At 42.3% G+C, this 22,751-nt stretch overlaps 1 protein-coding gene across 11 annotated transcripts in view; it reads left to right on the top strand.

The window, feature by feature from the left end:
• The window catches only part of SHROOM1 (shroom family member 1), a 79,660-nt gene that overhangs the window by 32,341 nt on the left and 24,568 nt on the right, over positions 1 to 22,751 (top strand). For 4 of the 11 annotated variants that reach the window (XM_056574956.1, XM_056574951.1, XM_056574954.1 and 1 more), the window contains one exon: positions 3,526 to 3,553. The exons of 6 other annotated variants lie outside the window; for them this stretch is intronic. The gene's annotated coding sequence lies outside the window, so the exon portion shown is untranslated. Of the gene's footprint in view, positions 1 to 3,525; positions 3,554 to 22,453; positions 22,599 to 22,751 lie in introns of those variants that run through there. One more of the 11 variants, XM_056574959.1, reaches the window with a different exon arrangement.

Below are 22,751 nucleotides of genomic sequence, written 5' to 3'. Positions count from 1 at the left end.
CTGGAAGGAGGACACACATGATGACACAAATGTGCAACACCATTATGTTGAGTAGGAGGAGGCTTAGCAGGTAAAGTTTGCTCTCAATCAGGGGGGTGCAGGAGGTCCACCAGGGATGCTAGTGGAAAGACACAAAAATAAAAAATAGCCAGCACTACTACCTAATACACGAGTGCATGCTGCTGTGGCAAATACAAAGTATACAAAGAAGAAGGTTGCAGCAGCACTCTTGGTCAAAAGATGGAGGCTCTTAGCGCAGCTTTTGATCAAAGCGTGTCCCCCATCCACCACGCGGAGGTGCCCTCTTGTTGGATGGGACCCTAACATGCTTAATCCACTCACCTCTGCTGGGCATATGGCCTGTTTTGACCAAGAGTGCTGCTGCAACCTTCTTTTTTTTATACTTTGTATTTGCCACAGCAGCGTGTACCCATGTATTAGGTAGTAGTGCTGGCTATTTTTCTTTTTTGTGTTTTTGCTATGCAAGTTAGGGGGAGTGGCACTCTTTCTAGCCGTGCACCCCTCCCTGTTTCACAGGAGGTTTTCAAATTGATAGTGGATCCTGCATGTCACCCAGTCAGAGGCCATATGCCCAGCAGAGGTGAGTGGATTAAGCATGTTAGGGTCCCATCTGACAAGAAGCCACCTCCATGTGGTGGATGGGGGAGACGTTTTGATCAAAAAGTGCGCTAAGAGCCTCCATCTTTTGACCAAGAGTGCTGCTGCAACCTTCTTTTTTGTGTGGTGTCTGGGGTGTTGCAATGATATTACAGGGTCTCTTTGTATTAACCCTTACTTGTCGTGACCCCAGGGTGCGGTTTGCTTAGTATTGGAGGTCCTGCAGCAAACGGCAGGGAAAATAAACGGAATGTCCACAGCAGAATTTAGGAGAACTGAAAACTTTTACTTGAACTTTTATGCAACAGTCTTTACAAGTATATAGTGTCTCTCTTGAGGTAACTGGGATGGAGGTTCCTCACAGGCTTTGCTGGGACAGATAGTCTTTAAGTATGCCACTGTGCTACTAATTATAAGATTTGAGTGGAATAGTAGTCACACAGGATTTGTAGGTTGAGCTTTATAACTTACGGTTTTAGTGACTGCTGGTCCTCTAGGCTTTGGCCTAGTTGAGCTGGATGAAGTTCTGCTGATTGTGCTTGGCTTAATAGTCCGTAACTGGGAGAGAAGAGAGTGAATTTACTCACTACAGCCCCTTATATATTAGGGGGGCTGGACTAATCCCATTGGCTGCCAAGCCTGTAAGTCCTGAACCCAGAGAACTCTGGGTACATCACATGACATTAACACATGACCCCAGAAGGTCCTAAATATCTATGCAACCATTTTCATATATCATGTGACCTGGTTAGTAGTGTTGATCGCAAATATTCGCAATGCAAATTTTATTAGCGAATATCGCATATTTTTTTTTTTTCACAGTAAACATCACAGTGATCACCCCTCTCTGCTTCCAGCTTGTGTGGTGCAAAGAAGGCTCTAATACTACTGTGTGAGACTGGCGTGCGAAGTTTCGCATATGTGAAAATTTGCACATGCTAATTTTCGCATTTGCGAATTTCGCTTATGCTAATTTTGGTTTATTCTAATTTTCGCATATGCTAATTTTCGCATACGCGAATTTTCGCATATGCCAAAATAAGCCGCGAATATTACGAATATGCGAATTTAGCGAATATATGACGAATATTCGTCCATATATTCGCGAAATATCGCAAATTCGAATATGGCCTAGGCCGCTCAACACTACTGGTTAGGTCCTATACATTTGTACACTATACAAAAATACATTTATATGAGGTGACCAAGGGGTAAGCCCTGCAGGAGAGCCCTGTGTAATGGAGGGACTTTAGCTGAGGGGACTTTAGACAGGAACAGGACCAGGTCCTGTATCGGGACACCACATTTGTATGCTAGTGGAAAGTACTGTTGGCATGTGTGAAGAGAGAGTTTGGTGCTGTTGTATTCCAGACACCTAGTATGAGTATAATCATTATATAGGTGTAATGTCCAACAACGGGTGTAAAGCCAAAGTTACATTGTATTGCACCTTCTCCTTGTTTCCCTTATATTAGCAGGACACAAATACATACCATACCTTTTATGTTCCTGTAAAAAGAAAAGGTATATCAGTATACTTGTGGCTGTGTTTTGTTTTTATGCCATGTTTCGTATTAAAGGGATGCTCCAAAATTTTTCATATCTTATTTAGGAAGCAATGTAAAAAATAAATGAATTAATACTCGCCTACTTGGCTCTCCCACAGCTCCCATTCCACTCCCCCCTGCTCACCACCACTTGCTACTGCACGCTCAGCCACTGACTGAGATGGGACCCTGCATTTATCAGGCAATTATAGTATATCATGTGAATGATGAAAATACCCCTAAATGATCTTCACCTCTGCACATGCGTCTCCTCAAATCTTCTTGATGGGCGGGAGCTCTTGCAGGCCCACTCTCTATCATTGACCTACTGCACCTGACAGAGGAAAGCGCTTTGAATGGTAATGGTGTACTGTGTCATTATTTGCCTGACACCCATGCAATCTCTAGGGATGAGGAAGTTATTGATGGACATGTTTGTTTTTGTCTGGCTGTGCGCTCTGTCCTATGACATGAAGCACAGGGCTGCAATGATAAACTTCCTGTCACTTGTCATCCATGTGTGTGAACACTTTTGGTGCTCCACCGTCACCGAGTTGACTCTGACACTATAATTATAAGAAACCTATTAGAATTAATTAGACTCTATAATAATTAAAAGCTGGTAAAGATTTAATACCATCACTGATACGTGCTCTGCCGAGGGGGTGGGCGACCATCCTTGGCCAGTGAGGCGAGGAGGCAGGGTTAAAATTACCAAAACTCAGCTGGGGATTTAGAATTTTTTTTTTTTTTACCCCACCTCCTAATGTCAATGGCCAGAGACACTATGATTACTCTGAAACGCCTGAGTATATTAGGGTCCCATCATCATGTTACCTCTACCAGTTTTTTGCCTGCCATGGTTTGGGCAGTATAAAACTGGTGACAGGTTCCCTTTAAGAACTTTACACTAAAATATGCTTTACAGCAGCCACATTGACCACAGTAACCTGTAAAAATGAGATGACGTGGGAGAATTTCCCCTGTTCCTGCTCTTTTCATTTTAACCTGAGATGACTGCTGAAAGGTGATCTCTACAGAACAGGAAGTGCTAACTAATTATTAGGCCAGAAGGAAAACTGCAAGACTTCAATATTTATTTTTAAATATAGATAGTGAATAGAAAAGTAAAATGAATAAAACACCCAAAATTCTGAAAATATATGTTTAAAATAAATCTTAAATTTTTGGATGATTCATCATTCCCTGTAAGACTCTGAAGAAAGAGTGAAAGAGATAACAACATTGAGGTTTGCCTTGTTCTTTTACATGTAGTTGTATAGTTGTTGTGTTTGCTCATAAATCTTCAAGGACAGAGGGTGTCAAGCAAATTAACTTGATCATAATTCTTATCTTGCAGGAGTGCAGCTTTAGTTTGGACTGGAATGGTAGGTTGATATTAAGTCATTCATACTCTAGAATGCAGGAACTATATTGTCTGAATGTCAGATCCTTTATATGTGTGCCAAACAGCAGAAAAGAAAAAGCTGCTGAGTTAGAAAAATATAGCACTAATGAGGAACCATTTCTCAACCATAAGCATGGTGGAAAGCAGCATCATGTTTGGGCCTGCATTGTTGTATCAAGAGCTGGATGTCTTCTCTAAAGAGATGTTCCATTAAGTTTAAAGGAATACTCCACCCCTAGACATCTTATCCTCTATCCAAAGTATAGGGGATAAGATGTCTGATTCCCGGGGTCCCACCGCTGAGACCCCCGTGATCTCCCTGTAGCACCCGGCGTTCGCTTAGAACGCTAACTGTGGCACCAGAGGCTTGTGACGTCATGACCACGCCCCCTCGTGATGTCATGCCATGCCCCCTCTATGGTCTATGGGTGGGGGCATGGAGAGGGAGGGCAGGACATCATGCATTGAGAGGGAGGGCAGGACATCATGAGGGGGCGTGGCCATGATGTCGGTACCGCACTGCTTGTCGTCAGACACGGAGCACAGTAGAGATATGCCACAGCAGAGATCGCGTGGGCGGATTGCAGGGTAGGATAAGATGTCTAGGGGCAGAATACCCCTTTAACCCCTTAAGGACGCAGCCCTTTTTCACCTTAAGGACTGAGCCCTTTTTCGCAATTCTGACCACCGTCGCTTTACGCATTAATAACTTTCATTTCCCCCCCCCATCATTTCCCTACCTGAGCCGGGATCTCTGCAGTCTCCACGATGATCTTCGGTCCCCACGCCATCTTCAGGTAAGGTACCGGTCTCCATCTTCTCCCCCCATTCTGCACGACATGGCAACCCACTGTCCTGCGCTGCCATTGGTCAGAATCAGTTCTGACCAATGGCAGGGGATAGGAGGAGATCGCAGCACCGCGACATCGCTCCTATCTCTCAGGATGATCGGGGCTCCGATCATCCCTATTTTCCGGGTGATCGCGTCACCAGAGACTCGATCAGCCCGGAATAGCAGAAAATCGCATGTCCGAATTGACATGTGATCGCCGACACGGGGGGGGGGGGTCTCAGGACCCCCCTCGGCGATGTGCCGGGATGCCTGCTGAATGATTTCCGGTCCCCAACCGGCTAGCGGCGGGGACCAGAATTCCCACGGTCATATGCATACGCCCCACGTCCTTAAGGACTCGGGATGCAGGGCGTATGCATATGCCCGGCGTCCTGAAGAGGTTAAGTTAGGGCTCTGTTCTCTCAGCTGTATGCTTAGGGTCATTGCTTTATTGGCCTAGCCTGAGGTTCAGAGCACTCTGGATCACATTTTCATTAAGAATATTTTTTTCCTTTGCACTATTCAGCTTTTCCTTAACCCTGACCAGTCTCTCTGTCCCAGCCAGCCACTGACAAACACCCCCACAGCATGATGCTTCACGCCATCATGCTTCACTGTAAGGATGGTATTGGGCAAGTGATGCGCAGAGCCTGGATTTTTTCCAGACAGGTCAAAAAAAGTTCCATCTTAGTTTCATCAGACCGAAGAATCTTGTTTCTCACAGTCTGGGAGTCCTTTAGGTGTTTTTTTGCAAATTGCAAACTCTTTTTATAATAGATTTTTTATTTCAGCATTCCAACATAAGAGATTTTATACTGCAGTATAACAAAATGTAAAAAACTGCAAACTTTCCAAATGCACTGTATAAACAAGCAATAAAAACAAACAGGTAACAATAAACATGAACAACCTGTGTGACAGCCTTATAAAAGTAGAGAGAGAGTCACCTGCCTGTGAAGACTAATCATCTGTGAGAGATAGGGGAAAGTAGGATAAGTGAGGGAACAAAATGCTTATACTGTTGCTTAGTGAAGACAGGGTTTCTGGGGTTGTAACCTCTTCTGAAAAGGTGTGTATTTGGGCTAGTTTCTAAAGTTTAGCTGGTATTAGACTAAAGTCTGATGTGTTGGGATTGTTCAATAATATGGATTTAAATGGAACCTGTCACCTGTTTCATGCAGCCCAACCCATACGCAGCATGAAACACTTGCACTAAGTGGATCACAGAACACTATGATTTGCTCTTGAGCTTACTCTTATTCATGGATATTTCAGAGAGATCATAGTTATTATACTTCATAAATGCCAACGGGACCAGCTAAGTAGACATGGGGGGCAGTCCCTACAGCTGATCTCCGCCCTTCCGGCTTTGAGTGTCACATCTGTTTCTATACCCAGAGAGGAGGAGGCATTTCGCTCAAAGCCAGTAGAGCAGAGAGAAGCTATTAGGACTGTGTGAGCGTGCCCAAGCTGGCGCTACGTCACTGAAGCCCGCTGAGGGGACTGCTTCTGCCCTCACTTCACCAAAGGAGAGCCGCGGAGGGGGGGGTGAGCCCGCTTTGCAGAGCCCTGCTTGTCCTCGGTGCACAGAGCGCCGCTTGTCCTCGGTGCACAGAGCGCCGCTTGTCCTCGGTGCACAGAGCGCCGCTTGTCCTCTGTGCACAGAGCGCCGCTTGTCCTCTGTGCACAGAGTGCCGCTTGTCCTTGGTGCACAGAGCGCCGCTTGTCCTCAAGCAATCAATGCAAAAGCTTGCGACCAGGGGTTCCTAGGTAGGCCCCTAATGGCCACATTTTTAAAAAGAAAATACACCTAAAAGGAAGAATTTTTTATTTTTTTATAAAATCTTATTAGAAAGTTGTTCTATATACAATCAGCTATAACATATCAAAATTTTTTTTTATAAAAAATGTTTTTTTTATATGTTATAGCTGATTGTATATAGAAAACTTTCTATACTGACACCTAGAACCCAATGCTGATCAGTTGTTTGCCAGAGCTGCAATGCCGCAATACACAGAAAAAATAGCAGGAACTAGGCAGAAGACATTGGCCCTTATTTACTAAGAGTGGAGTGTAGGTTTCTTTGTAGGTTTTAATTCCCTACTATTTATTTTCCATGGTATTTACTAAGGTTTCCCCACATTTTCCACTTTCTCTACACTTTGCTTTTTTTACACATGCTCTGATCTGTCTGGTTTTCCTCAGCTGGAATCCGCCACATTTTATGTGGAAACCTTAGTAAATATGTAGGTTTTTTTTGTGAAAATGTCGGGAACATGCCCCTTTTCGGAGACCACGCCCCTTTCCCCAGTGACCACGCCCCTTATTCTGGGTTTCTTAGCAAAATGGAGAGTTGGGTTTTTTTCAATTCTGGCTCAAAATCTGGCACAGACAGAATTTCTGTCGCAATGCAACAGAATTTGGCCCACAAGCCGACAAAACATGTCGGGTTTGCAATAGTAAATGAGGGCCATTGTGTAGTACGTTCTGGGTTAGTATTGTACGGCTGTTCTGGGTTACTGAAGCCTATCTCTGATTTACTTCAGTGGGAGTTGAGCTGCTATAACCCAGCTTGTCCACTACAGGATGCATGGAGCCATCTGCTTCCTGCTCTGTTTCACTTTTCTTGGCGGCACTGTAGCTCTGACAAACAGCTGATAGACAGGGGTCTCTGGTGTCTACACTCTGCAGATCCAATATTGATGACCTCTTCTGAAGATAAAACCTGGACTGTTTACCCTCAACAATCTGTTGCCCATTATTTTTCTCATAAATCTTTATATTTTTTTTTTCCAAATTCATTTTATTTTTATTTATTTATTTTTTCCTTTTTAACAGTTAATACCTTCTGTGATCCCCGTGCTTAGCTTTGGCTGAGATTTTGTATTAGCCAAATTTTGTTTAGTTTTTAGTTTAGTAAATACCCCTTTTTCATACTGATATATGTATGTGAAATAAGGAAATTTAATTCCTCATTATAAGCACACTTGCTATCATTGCAATGTTGTAAAACAACCTGTTGGTAGATTTAAACTATAAACGTTGCCTTAATAAATGGTTTCCACATTCTTTGGACCAGGAAAACAAAATGACTATGTCTTATATATGCGTTCTGAAAACAAGACAACCGTCACTAAGCATTTCCGTGTTCCTGCTGTGTTTGAATCTGCTCGGTAATTTAACTCTGCTTCTCTTGTATAATTTATTTAAGGTGAGATCACAAAGGCTCTTTTGTCCTAGTGTTATTTGCAACTAGGTCTTCGCTTGTTCTCTGGCTATGATATTTTACCAGTCCTCTAACTTACAAATGGAAGCGGAAGATAGTATCGCATGAGGTGGTCTCTGCTTGCAGTATGGCTTCTTAAAGCTAGCAGCCTTTTTTGGTGGTATATTATAACATTTGTGCATACAGTCCATGTAGAAAATAAGACGGCACTCACCCAGGTAGTTGCTGATGAATATTCTTTTATTCCATGTAGGAAATCAAGCGGGGAGGTGGAGTGTCAGGCAGGTATCACGGCAGGGACGCTGGAGTCCACAGCGTGATGGCAACAGCTGTGTCGTGCTTCCGCACTTCGTCAGACCATAGATGGTCTGATGAAGTGCGGAAGCACGACACAGCTGTTGCCATCACGCTGTGGACTCCAGCGTCCCTGCCGTGATGCCTGCCTGACACTGCACCTCCCTGCTTGATTTCCTACATGGAATAAAGAATATTCATCAGCAACTACCTGGGTGAGTGCCGTCTTATTTTCTACATGGACTGTCTTGCCAATATCCTCTGCTATTTGGACTGAGCACCCCCATTTCGCTGTATCATCTCCACACCTGCGCACGAGTGCTAGCCTATCTCCACTATAGCAGTGCCGGAATCTGTTTCTATTACACGTATTTGTGTATACACATTATCTATATATGCATGTATAATAAATAAACTATATGGACAAAGGTATCGGGACTCCTACACATTAATCTCACTGGAGATTTTAGGACATCACATTAATTCAATAAGCATTTACATGGAGTTGGTTCGCAGTTGCAGTAGAAGACATTATACAAGATTTTAAAGTTTGTCTTTGAGAAGTTTTGCCCTTTCTTCTAGAGGAATCGGGACACACACTGATATTGGGAGAGACTATGAGGCTCACAAGCCCAAGAGTGTTTGATAAGGTTGAGGTCAGGGCTCTGTGCAGCCAGTCAAGTTCTTCCTCACCCTACTGACCCGGGCCATGCCATTATAGGCCCTGCTTTGTGCACTGGAGCATAATCATGTTAGAACAAAAAAGGGGCCAAACCTGAACTGCTTCCCAAAGTGGTTAGTATATAACTGTCCAAAATGTCTGCTGAACCATTAAAGTGTCCCTGTCAATAAAAAAAACTTGAGGCATGTCACAGAGACATCCAAATGTTTGAGACATGCATGATTAAAGGGGTATTCCAGGATTTTTTTTTATTTGACTATGCTGCAGGGGTTGCAATCACAATTAGTCTGTGATTTTCACCCCACTATTTATTTTTACCAACATACAAAATGACTGTTGTCTCAGATTTTTCCCAGGTTGCAATGCGGCAGAGACCTGACTCACTAGTCAGCTGATGACAGGGAGCCTGTCTGCTTCAATGGGTGGAGTGGTTGCTTGGTGGGAGAGAGATCAATATGCAACTAACAGCTGTTGGCACCCTGACTGAAAACCACAGGTCCTTTGAATGGATGCAGCTGAGTGGGGTGGCTGATGTGTGGGAGGAAGGGAAATGGAATTGTGGGATTTGTTGTCAAAATAAGAAAAGTCAAACAGAAAATACCAGTTCACAAAAAGCTAGCCACAGTATTATGGCAATCTCACAACATAGCCATTTAGCCCCAAGACAAGTGCAGAGCCTTCCTAAGCATGTCCATTACTGCCTGTCATGGACGTACTAAAATCACCTTATGGTGGATAACCCCTTTAAGAGTCACGCCTCAATACTTTTGCCCATATAGAGGGAAATGTATCAACGCCTGTGTAGAGAAAAGCTAGCAAGTTGCCATTAGCAACCAATCGGATTGCTTCTTTAATTTTGAAAAAAGGCCTCTGAAAAATAAAAGAAGCAATCTGGTTGCTATAGGCAACTGTTCAACGTTTCCTTTGCACAAGTCTTGATGAATCTCCCACATAGTGTATAATAAACTTGTTTACATGCATATATGAAATTCTATGCAGTGCCTAGTAATTATGGATATTTACTTGTCCGCCCACACTTCCTGTGTAAACTTCCTATTATGGAAAGCTATTTGTATAAACCTGTGATTTTAAAATGTGCTTTCAACTTTAATAGGTTCATGGTGACTACAGTTAACTCATAAGAGAGAGTACGTTGGTATTAGTTCAAATCTGAGAATTTGGTGTGAAGTATTTTATATACCATTGTAATCCATACAGGTTTTTTTTCAATTTGTAGAACTCTCATAATATATTTACCTCTGGTTTTGCAGTAGCTTCTATTCTTTGCTTCCGGTCGCCCCCATTGCTCATCTCTCATTAGCCTGCTTCCAAGATGAGCACTCAGAGCAGGACCTACCTGCTTTGCCACTAGGTGAGATGGGACACAGTCTTAAAAGCAGGCTAAAAAGACAAGTTGGGGGGAACAACCACTTGAACTAGCGACCACAGGCTTAAAGGGGTACTCCGGCCCTAATACATCTTATCCCCTATCCAAAGGATAGGTGATAAGATGTATGATCGCAGGAGTCCCGCCACTGGTGACCCCCACAGTCTGTCATTGCGCACCCACCTTTGTACTCTCCGCAGCGCTGGAGGCTCCGAGTGTGTAGCGTGACAACCACGGGGCCGGAGTATCTTGACCTCACGATTCCACCCCTGTGTGATGTCACGCTCCGCCCCCTCAATGCAAGTTTATGGGAGGGGGCGTGATGGCCAAAGGATAGGGGATAAGATGTATTAGGGCTGGAGTACCCCTTTTAATGGTTGGCAACCCTAGCAGGTAGATCTCTACTCCTTATATGTGGAGCTGTTTTCAGCGCCACACACTAATTTCAGTTCCTGTCCGTAGCCTCTTGCATCATTTTTCTTCTAGTTCGGCTACAGTGATACCTTGTGTCTAAAATGTTTAGGCATAGGAAATTACCTCTTTGGTCAGCCCTTCTCTGCTGCTGATGGTGCATTCAGGGCAGAGAGAGACAGTTTTTTTATTTTCCTCATATTTTCAGAACACGATCAGTTGTAAAAGTAGAAATGTCACTGTCACATTGCATTTGAGAACTGGTCATGATGTAGTTTCCTAAAGCCAAATTCCCACTTTTTTTTGCATGCTACATTTATTGTAGCCAAATCTAATAATGGGTCAAAAAATAATAAAGTTGTAAAGTCTCTTCTTCCTGTAGCCTTAAAGGGGTACTCCACTACATTAAATCTTATCCTTGCCCACAGGATAGGGCATAAGTGACCCTCTGTGATCGCCTGCTCTCACAGAGTGGACATGCCCCCCCCCCCCCCCCCCCATGTATTTCTATGGGAGAACTGGAGATACATAAGTGCTGAATTCATGTATCGCTGTCTTTGGCCCTCACGTAGAGATGCATGAAGGGGACATGTCCGGGTCGGGGCCCTGTGTAGGAGGTCATTGAGGTCAGTGGAGAAATGTCTTCAAATGCACTAGGCTGAATGTTACGAATAATGTAAGTGTCTCCAGACAGATGTTATTAGTAGGGATTCTTTGTAACTAAACTGTTTCCAATTTTTCTCATGACTAAAGTGTTTGAGAACAGAGCCTTTCGATTCATGTTTTGCAAGCTACTGGTATGTGAAGAATTTCGCTCAGTATTTACCTGTGTTGTTTGCACTTTGATAAAGGATAAGTTACTCATGACCATGACATACTGTTTTGCAGCATGTAACACTATTTGCTTTGTTCTTCACACTATCATTTATCAAATCCCCTCTAACTATTTTAGAAAGATGACTGTATACCACTAATAAAACAAATTAATATAAATATAATAGAAAATATGATACAAAAAAAGTCACAATAAGAAGAAAATATTATTCTGATAGATCAACATATAAAAAGTCGAGAGAGGGAGAGAAAAAAAAGCAGAAGCGGCACTGATAGTGCGGTTAATCCCAGATGTTATGGGATGCAGGTTAGGAATAAAGGTAGATTATGCTCCCTTTTGTGTGTTGTGCGGGCAGGCACAACACTGATTAGCACTTGCAAAAGGTATTCCAGTGTCGGGAGGCAGCCGGCCGTCTGTCCCGCTGCAGAAGCGGTACTGTTGCAGGAGGGAACAGCTGGAAGGAAGGCAGCATGGCAGGGCGGACTTCTGGACCAGGAGGGGAAAATTAGATTTTTCAGATTTTTTTTTTCCCCCTGGTTCAGGAGTGAGCCCTGCCAGGCTGCCTTCCTTCCAGCTGTTTCCTCCAACATACAAAAGGTAAGAGGCATTGAAACCCCACATGCACAATATAACAGCTGATTGCTATAAGTTAAAAAGCTATCTCCCTTATAAGCTAAAACATTTCTTGAAATTTATGTTTCTTATGAACCGAAAACTAAGATTGCTCTTTTTAAGCCTATATTTATATCTGCACTAATATTCATGAGGTCCATTGAGTTTCCATCATTGGGTCAAGCATTGTATTGGCTATCTCCGTGATTGACCATACAATTTTGACTGGCAAATCACAATGCTTCTGGGCTCTGTTGACCCAGTGGCCTGGGAGAAGGATCCAGAGTGGCCGTGATTGGTCAACCAATCAACCAATCATGGCAGGAGGTTTAACCTTCACTTGCTACCGTATGGCTGCCCACACCCGGAAGACAGCAAGCAGAGCATAGCTCTGTGCGCTTGTTCAGCAATTCCCCCCCCCCCCCCTTACCATCTGTGCCCCATCCAGCGCTATCTTGGGACATCTTTAGAATAGACAGGGAGAGGTAGGTTGGCAGTACACTTTCTACCTATATATATTTTTTTACATGTTTACCAACGTCTGTATAATAGAGCAGGCATCCACTGTGACATTTGTCTTCCTTCACCTACAGCGCCAAAAAAGTAAATCACATACTTCCTTGCTGATCAGTGTAGTACAACTGATTTGCGTTCTTTTTGGGGGGGGGGGGTCATTTATATTTTTTTATTATTAGTATCTTGTGCTTGGTGGACAGACCCTCCCCTGTGTAATTTTACCTTCCTCCACTGAGCAGTAATCAGTGACGTGCACCACTGAATAGCATCTGCTCTTTTTTTGACTCAGGGATTTTTATTTTAACTTGGCTTATGAGTTATTTGTTTGTTTAAATTACATTACAGTTTTATTTTTTACTTTTCTTCATATATATATCTACACACACACAAACACACATAGATAGATAGTTAGTTAGTTTGTTATTTATTTATTTGGGTTAGAGGAAGAAAAAATGAAAAGCACCACACATACACTCTTCAATAAACAACAACAGTTTGTCATCCAAAACCCCAATCCTTTTTTAGCTATTTAAAAATCTTAGCATTTAGCAATACTGGAATGGGCATATTCCTTACCACACCACACTCTACTGTATGGCCATGAACTGTCCCCGTTGTAAGCCCAGCCGAAAATGTCTGCATTACATCCATTCCTGGAAAATAAATGTAAAACACCCATGCGGTCAAAATGTCCACTTCACCCCTACACACATTCCTCAAAGGGTATACTATCTGTATTGGGATCACATATGGGCGTTTCTTTTTTCATTTTCCTCTGATAGGTCAGTAAGGCTGGGTTTGCATGTCCAGCTCAGTGAATCTAGCTTAAAACTCAACGACAAAATTGCATTAGTTGTCATTAGTTGTTTAGCATTCATTCTGAACGCCGGAGGGGTGTAACGCAGCAAGATATGTTCCCCTGTCTGCCATGTCTAACCATCCGGCGTCCAACTTAAGATGCTAGTTGAATGTGAACTGTCCCATTTAAATGAATGGGTTCAGTTCTAACATTAGTTTCTCACCGACGCTTTTTAGCATATATGTGAAGGAGCTCTAAGAAACTTAGGACTCAAATGCAAATGGAGCTCTATGACTCCTGAGCTCTGTCTTTTTCAAGGCAACAGTTTAGAGTCTTATATGGGGCCAAATTTCAGCTACATCCCTTCTGAGCCCTGTTGTGTACCTGCACTGCACTTTACATCCATATATGGGGTATTTCCACACTCGGGAGAAATTGCTTTACAAATTTGCAGGGGAAGGTATGCTTTTACCACTTGTGAGAATGAAAAACTTGGGGTTACACCAGCATTTTGTTGTGTTAAAAAAAATTAAATAAATAAATAAATAAATAAATAAAAGTAAAAAAAATCTTCTTTTACTATCCACTGTTCCAAACACCTGGGAGGTGTAAATGCTCCCCTTGTACATAATAAGGGAGCCTGTACCTGTTCCTCAAGGCATAGGCAGCATGAGTCCTCTGGCAACACCTTTTATAGAGTAAAATCTGCTTTCTCACCGTTTCTGGATGTCTTCAGGACCATCCTCCATAGTGAAGAGAATTAGCTGTAAAATTGTCCTAATGCCCAGTAAGCAGTTCCAGGGGCAGCGGCATCCTGTAGTAGTCACCGCTGCTCTGGCTATTCAGGTGTGATTGACAGCCTGGGCAAGGCCCAAGTCAATGTTCTGCTCCCTGGGCTGTCAATCATGCCTGAGTATTGCAGTCCAGCCCAATAAGTGACTCTATTTCAATCCAGCCAAGGAAGTGACACCGCATTGCCTCTGGGAAGTAAAATAACTATTTTTCTTATTTAATAAAACTATAATGTTTTTACTAGAAATGACCTTTACATACTTAAATTTTTGGATCTGTTTGGAGATAAATGGATGACGTTGTTTTGTTCTTTATAAGGGATGTTGCCTGGTTATCGTAAGTATTATCTGAACCAATAATAAAAGCCATCAGGATCCAGTCAGCGCTACTTTACCCTCAATAGCAATGCTTGTTCTGCTAAGATGTGACTGTTTACTTTTCAGAGTCTGTGTTTACCAAAAACAATACAATGTACGTGTTAATCTTTACTTAAAAACAAATACACGTACATTCCTTTGTATTTTAATTTGACCACTAAGAAGTCATATTGAGGACTAGATTGTTCCTCTGTTTGCACATTCCATCCCTTTTTTGTTGACGAGATAGATTACATCAAATAGGGTTGAAATATAAAACTATGATAACTGGAGAATTTTGAGTACATTGGCACAGACCTATCATGTTACAGCTTGGCAGTATTGTCTATTTACCAATACTTTCCTGCCTAAGAATGATATGGAGTTTTTCATCCAGCCACCAATTAGTTCTGGAAGTATCTTTCTAAAACTAAATAAAATGTTTCCCAGGAAATTCCGACTTCCCAGCCTTTAGTTAAGCCCTATAATGACAGGAAGTTTGTAGAAGGAATGCAATAGTTAAGGAGGAGTTACTTCATTATGAGGAATGGTTGAAGGATGATAAAAGGAGGGGGTGCAGAGTATTTGAGCACACCTAAAAGAGGGCACTTTTGTGGCACCATTGCTCAGATTAAGTGCGGCCCATCTGTCTTTCCCCTCTTTTCTTGTTTCAGTAGTGAGGCCATTTTCTAAGAGTCTATGATAGCACCATGGTGGGTTCAGGGTCTTTGAGGGTAGTTATTTAGAAGGTTTGGTGTGGGTCTATCAAAAAGTATGGTGACCCTATCATCTCTTGCGCCAACCCCAGAACCTAGTCTAGTCAACCCCAGAACCTGTCTCATGCCAACCTTCTGGTGCTGGGGTTGGCATGAGACATCACCAGAGCAGCAGTGTCTTATATTGACCCCCAGCACCATTAAAGTGCAGCATGACAGACATCGGGCACTGTGATAATGGGGGTTTTTTGGTGGCCAAGGAAGGTAAATACTGTTTTTATTTTTTTCATTTAAGCAGGCAGCCTGAGCATATCTGTAAAAAAAAAAAAAATACTTTTTGCCAGGCAACCCTCTTAACCCCTTAAGGACCAGGCCAATTTTCACTGTAGGACCAGAGCGTTTTTTGCACATCTGACCACTTTTACTTTAAGCATTAATAACTCTGGGATGGTTTTACCTTTAATTCTGATTCCAAGATTGTTTTCTCGTGACATATTCTACTTTATGATAGTGGTAACATTTTGTTGATACTTGCATCATTTCTTGGAGAAAAATTCCAAAAAGTTATGAAAAAATTGAAGATTTTTCATTTTTGTAACTTTGAAGCTCTCTGCTTGTAAGGAAAATAAACATTTCAAATAAATGTTATATTTTGATTCACAAACACAATATGTCTACTTTTATGTTTGCATCATAAAGTTGGCATGTTTTTACATTTGGAAGACATCAGAGGGCTTCAAAGTTCAGCAGCAATTTTCCAATTTTGCACAAAATTTTCAAAATCGGAATTTTTCATGGACCAGTTCAGGTTTGAAGTGGATTTGAAGGGCCTTCTTATTAGAAATACCCCACAAATGACCCCATTATAAAAACTGCAACCCTCAAAGTATTCAAAATGACATTCAGTAAGTGTGTTAACCCTTTAGGTGTTTAACAGGAATAACAGCAAAATGAAGGAGAAAATTCAAAATCTTCATTTTTTTTACTCGCATGTTCTTGTAGACCCAGTTTTTGAATTTTTACAAGGGATAAAAGGAGAAAAATCCTCTCAAAATTTGTAACCCAATTTCTCTTGAGTAAGGAAATACCTCATCTGTGTATGTCAAGTGTTCGGCCGGCGCAGAAGAGGGCTCAGAAGGGAAGGAGCGACAATGGGACATGTCACATTTAGGAAGCCCCTATGGTGCCAGAACAGCAGAAAAACCCCCACATGGCATACCATTTTGGAAACTACCCCCCTCAAGGCACGTAACAAGGGGTCCAGTGAGCCTTAACACCCCACAGGTGTTTGACGACTTTTCGTTAAAGTCTGATGTGTAAATAGTAAATGTGCAGTTTTTCTCCCAAATTTACCATTTTTATAAAAGGTAATGGGAGAAAATGCACCCCAAAATTTGTAATCCCATCTCTTGTGAGTATGGAAATACCCCATGTTAGGATGTAAAATGCTCTGCGGCCGAACTACAATGCTCAGAAGAGAAGGAGTCACATTTGGCTTTTGGAAAGCAAATTTTGCTGAAATAGTTTTTGGGGGGCATGTCGCATTTAGGAAGCCCCTATGGTGCCAGAACAGCAAAAAAATTAAAACTAATGGCATACTATTTTGGAAACTACACCCCTCAAGGAACATAACAAGGGGTACAGTGAGCCTTAACACCTCACAGGTATTTCACGACTTTTTGTTAAATTTAGAGATGAGCGAACTTTTAAAAAATTCGATTTGGCCGATTCGCCGAAATCTCCGAAAAAGTTTGTTTAGATCCAAATTTTTGTGGCGAATCTATATTAAAAAATGCTATTTCTATCATACAGACAGCCTCAAAAGGGGTATAGAACACATTGCTGGAGTGTGCTAGGGTAGTGAAATAATCCTGTTATTCAGAATAACATGCAGATTACTGGCATCGCTTTTAGAATCAGTGCACAATGACAGAGCCTGCTGTTGGCATCAGTGTGAGGAGACCATATAGTGGCTGAATGACACAGTGTGGAGGTGTTGGCAGCATGAGGACACTATAAACTGGCTGAATGACACAGCTTGGAAGAGGCTGAAGCATGAGGAGACCATATAGTGGCTGAATGACATAGCGTGAAGGTGTTGGCAGCATGAGTAGGCACTAGGCCTTCACAATCCCTAAGATTAAAAGATGAATTTAGAAATTTTAACCGAAGATTTTGGATAGCGGGTGCTACCTATGAGAAAATTTGAAATTCCCAGACCCAGGCCCAGGAGCGGCATCAGTAAACCATATATTGCCTGAATGACACAGCCTGGAGTTGGCTGATGCATGAGTACACAACAGGGCTTCACAATAATAACACAACAATTTTAGAAATTTTTGAAGAAGATTTTGGATAGCGGGTGCTACCTATGAGAAAATTTGAAATTCCCAGGCCCAGCAGCGGCATGAGTAAACCATATATTGCCTGAATGACACAGCCTGGAGTTGGCTGATGCATGAGGAGACCATTGAAATGTCTGAATTTTTTTTTTGAAATTTAAGTCAAACTTTGAGTGTCCCGGACCCCAGCGTGTGGGTACAAAGGACCATGTGGCCGTGAGATGTAGGCGCAACGTCTCCATTGCCCTGACCGGCCATTGTTTCCAAGACTTTTCGTCAAGGCAAACCATGTGAAGAATAGCGTGACACCCCCGTGCCCTGCACACATGGTATGCTGAAGAGGGTTTAATATTCTAATATTTGCAAAGAAATGACGGCTTGGGACTCTCCACCTCGGCTCGGCACAAGCCATCAATTCTCTGAAAGGTGTAGAGTCCACCACTTGAAAAGGGAGGGACTGCAGCACCAGCAACTTGGACAGTAGCACATTCAACTTCTGCGCTGTTGGATGAGTGGGCACATACTGTTGTCGCTTGGAAATGGCTTCGCCGATGGATTGTTGGCGGAATGGCTGACTGAAAGCGGGAGAAGCAGGAGCATCTGGAGAGACAGAAGGAGGATTTGACACACAGCTCCCTTCAGCTGAGGTAGTGGAGCCTTGGCTAGATGAAGGAGGGAGCGGATGGCCACTGGGTGATGCAGCAGGCTGGACCACTACATGGTCCATGGAGCCACGGTTCTCCCAGGCAGCTTTATAGTGGCGAAGCATGTGTTAACGCAGGGCCGTGGTGCCGACATTGGGACCCTGGCCACGCTTCACCTTCTGCTAACATATCTTGCATGTGGCTACGTGAACCTCCTCCAGATGCCTGATGAAAAACTGCTACACCACCGAGTAGCTAATTTTCCCACCTACAGTCCGCACTAATTGACTGTTATCGGCGCCATCTCCAGGAACCCCTATTCCACTACCTCCCGGAAAGGTAGGCTGCCGCGAAGCAGGTGGTCTCCCCCGGGCACGTTTGGCTCCAGAATTTCCACTCCTTCCACCATGCTGACTGCCAACCGTGCTACCGCTTTGCTGTCTCAGCTGCTGCCTCAAGGGCGACCTGCAACTCTCTTCTCCTGATGATGATAAAGCCCCTTCTGCACCCGGCTCCCAATTGCGATCGGCTTCATCATCATCAACAGTTGTGTGCACGTCACTGATGTCCTCCTCGGGTTCCCCAACAGTGTCTGCTTCAGGACCCTGAACCCTTGCAACACCGCCTCCCACGTCACTCTCCACATCACTACTTGGCCGCCTAGCGGAGCAAGCGGCGCATGTCTCCTCCCCTTCTTGGCTGGGCAGTATCTGCTGACTGTCCTCTATTAGATTGTCCTCAGTGAATAGTGGAGCTAAACCCACAGCATAAGATACTTCTCTAGGAGAGGGAACAGCATAGGACAAAGGCAATGGGAAGACAGGGACTGCTCCCGGGCCATGCCAACTGAGGGTTGTGTCTGAGGAACCCACCGACTGTTGACTGGGGTGTCAGATGTCACTTGTGATGATGTGGATGAGCGTGTTAACCAATCGACGAAGGCAGTTGGTTTGCTGGTCGAGGCACGACCGCTGGCTGATAACGGGAGCTCAGGCCCCTCACTGCGACTCCTGCTGCCACTCGCCCCTAGTCTGCTGCCAACTCTGCCTGAAGTATTTAGGCCTCTGCCACTCCTCTGTGTACATACTTTGGTTAGGGGATAAGATGTATAGATGTATATATTCATCTTCTGACCATAAATATGTATAAGCCATACACTTCTGATATATGCAGGTCCCACCTGGTTGCAGTGCCTATTTTATGCAGTTTACTAACATAACTGTTGGTGGGAGTTGTGTTAGTAGCACAGTACCATGAACCCTTATTCTTGATCATATGGAAATGTTTAAAAGTAATGTGTGGCCTAGATTTTTTTTTCTGATTAGTGACAGATACTAAAACCTGTTCTCAAATCTGTTTCTATTTCCTGGTTGTACTTTTTTATTAATTTTTTTTGTACATTTTTATGGGGATAGCCATCTTGCCAGAGCTGTGTTTAGCAGCATTTATTGATACACTTTACAGCAGGACCCATAGACCATAGGCAGCAATAGACAGGACCTGTCCCATTCAGATGAATTGGAAACTTCTATAGAGCTCATTCTACAGAGAGGGGGGGTGCTGGTCTGCTGTGATTGGTGGAGATCCAGTGTTATTTTCTTACTGGTATTACCTTTCACTGTGCTCTTGAGAAGATTTACTAGAAAATTATCTGTATAGACCAGATAGTCTCAGTTTAATTTCATACCTAGTGGCCAGAATTTTAACTGCAAGATTTCAGGATTGTTAGGAAATACAGATAGCAAAATAGAAAGTTATAAAAATAAAAAATACATTCTAAACAAAATATGGTTAACATAAAAACCTTATTTCCTGATAACACATTCCCTTTAGAAGTAGAATAACCCTCAGACAATTAAATTTTTACGTTTTCATTTTTTCCTCCTCGCCTTCTAAAAATCATAACTCTTTTATATTTTCATCCACAGACTAGTATGAGGGCTTGTTTTTTGCGCGACCAGTTGTCCTTTGTAATGACATCACTCATTATATCATAAAATGTATGGCGCAACCAAAAAACACTATTTTTGTGGGGAAATTAAAACGAAAAACGCAATTTTGCTAGTTTTGGAAGGTTTTGTTTTCACGCCGTACAATTTATGGTAAAAATGACATGTGTTCTTTATTCTGAGGGTCAATACGATTAAAATGATACCCATTATTATATACTTTTATATTATTGTTGCGCTTAAAAAAAATCACAAACTTTTTAACCAAATTAGTACGTTTATAATCCCTTTATTTTGATGACCTCTAACTTTTTTATTTTTCCGTATAAGTGGCGGTATGGGGGGCTCATTTTTTGCGCCATGATCTGTACTTTATTTTTATACCACATTTGCATATTAAAAACTTTTAATACATTTTTTATAATTTTTTTTTATAAAATGTATTAAAAAAGTAGGAATTTTGGACTTTTTTTTTTTTTTTTCGTTCACGGCGTTCAACGTACGGGATCATTAACATTTTATTTTAATAGTTCGGACATTTAGGCACGCGGCGATACCAAATATGTCTATAAAAAATGTTTTTTACACTTTTTGGGGGTAAAATAGGAAAAAACGGACGTTTTACTTTTTTATTGGGGGAGGGGATTTTTCACTTTTTTTTTACTTTTACATTTTTTTACATTTTTTTTTTTACACTTGAATAGTCCCCATAGGGGACTATTCATAGCAATGCCATGATTGCTAATACTGATCTGTTCTATGTATAGGACATAGAACAGATCAGTATTATCGGTTATCTCCTGCTCTGGTCTGCTCGATCACAGACCAGAGCAGGAGACGCCGGGAGCCGGACGGAGGAAGGAGAGGGGACCTCCGTCCGGCGTTCTGAATGATCGGATCCCCGCAGCAGCGCTGCGGGCGATCCGATCGTTCATTTAAATCGCGAACTGCCGCAGATGCCGGGATCTGTATTGATCCCGGCACCTGAGGGGTTAATGGCGGACGCCCGCGAGATCGCGGGCGTCTGCCATTGCCGGCGGGTCCCTGGCTGCGATCAGCAGCCGGGATCAGCCGCGCATGACACGGGCATCGCTCCGATGCCCGCGGTTATGCTTAGGACGTAAATGTACGTCCTGGTGCGTTAAGTACCACCTCACCAGGACGTACATTTACGTCCTGCGTCCTTAAAGGGGTACTCCCGTGGAATTTTTTTTTTTTTAAATCAACTGGTGCCAGAAAGTTAAAAACAGATTTGTAAATCACATCTATTAAAAAATCTTAATCCTTACAGTACTTTTTAGGGCTGTATACTAAAGAGAAATCCAAAAAAGAAATGCATTTCCTCTGATGTCATGACCACAGTGCTCTCTGCTGACATCTCTGTCCATTTTAGGAACTGTCCAGCACAGGAGAAAATCCCCATAGCAAACATATGCTGCTCTGGACAGTTCCTAAAATGGACAGCAGAGGTCAGCAGAGAGCACTGTGGTCACGACATCAGAGGAAATGCATTTCTTTTTTGGATTTCTCTTTAGTATACAGCCCCTAAAAAGTACTGGAAGGATTAAGATTTTTTAATAGAAGTGATATACAAATCTGTTTAACTTTCTGGCACCAGTTGATTTAAAAAAAAAAAGTTTTCCATGTGAGTACCCCTTTTAAGGACTTGTCTGGAATGTATAAACGGGCCTAGATCTGATCTGTGCCCAGTGACACTGCCAGTACATTTTTGAAATTTCTCAGTGATGGATATTTGCAGGTTTTACCAAATCACTCAGCAGATTAGGATAACAATGCCATCATTTCATATAATGGAGTCTGGAAGGAAATCCTCCATCTTGGCAAAAGACTGTAGGTCTTACACCTTGGACTGAATCACAAAAATCTGAGCTGTCTTACAAAAGACATATATTATTTTAAAGAGGCCAACCTAAAAAAAATTGAAAAGAATGGAAAATAATCTACAGGTTGTGAATCTGGCCTTAGGACCGTATTTACATGAATTTACAGTACTTTGCATATATATATATTAGAAAAAAAGATGGTAGTGGTTGCAGTTACCAGATGTTGCACTAAGAACACAACATCTATACAGGAGTGTAATATCAATCTAAGGTCAGTCGCCTTGGATCCGCCCTGTTGGAAGGATAATATTATAACTCAATTCTGAATTATAGCATGACAGCCCAAACTCCCAGCGGGGTCGGTAGACATGCTGAACCTTCCTAGCGCTTCTCCCAAGAATGGGATTTTTATTTTTTAAAGTAATGTATCTGGTTCTTAATGAACCCTTCTTTAGACATATATTGTGGTCCTAAATCTAAGTAAACTATTTTTCCCGGTGACACCTATGATCAATACATGTATATATATCAACTGTATGTTATTAGACTATTATACTCATGCCCAGGGAAGAATTTGTTACAAACCAGAAAGGCGTAGTACAGTGCCAGTAATGCTTTAATGTTTGCATATGTCTATTGTTTTAAAAGTAAAAATCCTATTCTTGGGAGAAGCGCCAGATCAAGATCATGTCTACTCTTCCTGTGTGTGTAGTGTATGAAAGCAATAAGATAGTCTAGTCTTCATCGTCTCAGGGGAAGCTATCACTTGAATGGAACCTGCAGAGGGGTAAACAGGTTATAAATGTCATTTGTAAGTTATGTAATGACCAGAATTAATGTTACAACTCATGTACATGCACATGACTACTTATCCTAGAAAGTCAAATGGGATGACACTTAAACGTTATATTTTATTGATTACAAACACAAGTGTACAACG

This window comes from Hyla sarda, chromosome 4 (assembly GCF_029499605.1).
Source record: "Hyla sarda isolate aHylSar1 chromosome 4, aHylSar1.hap1, whole genome shotgun sequence".
In the NCBI taxonomy this organism is placed as follows: domain Eukaryota; kingdom Metazoa; phylum Chordata; class Amphibia; order Anura; family Hylidae; genus Hyla; species Hyla sarda.
This window is presented reverse-complemented; position numbering and strand designations above follow the sequence as displayed.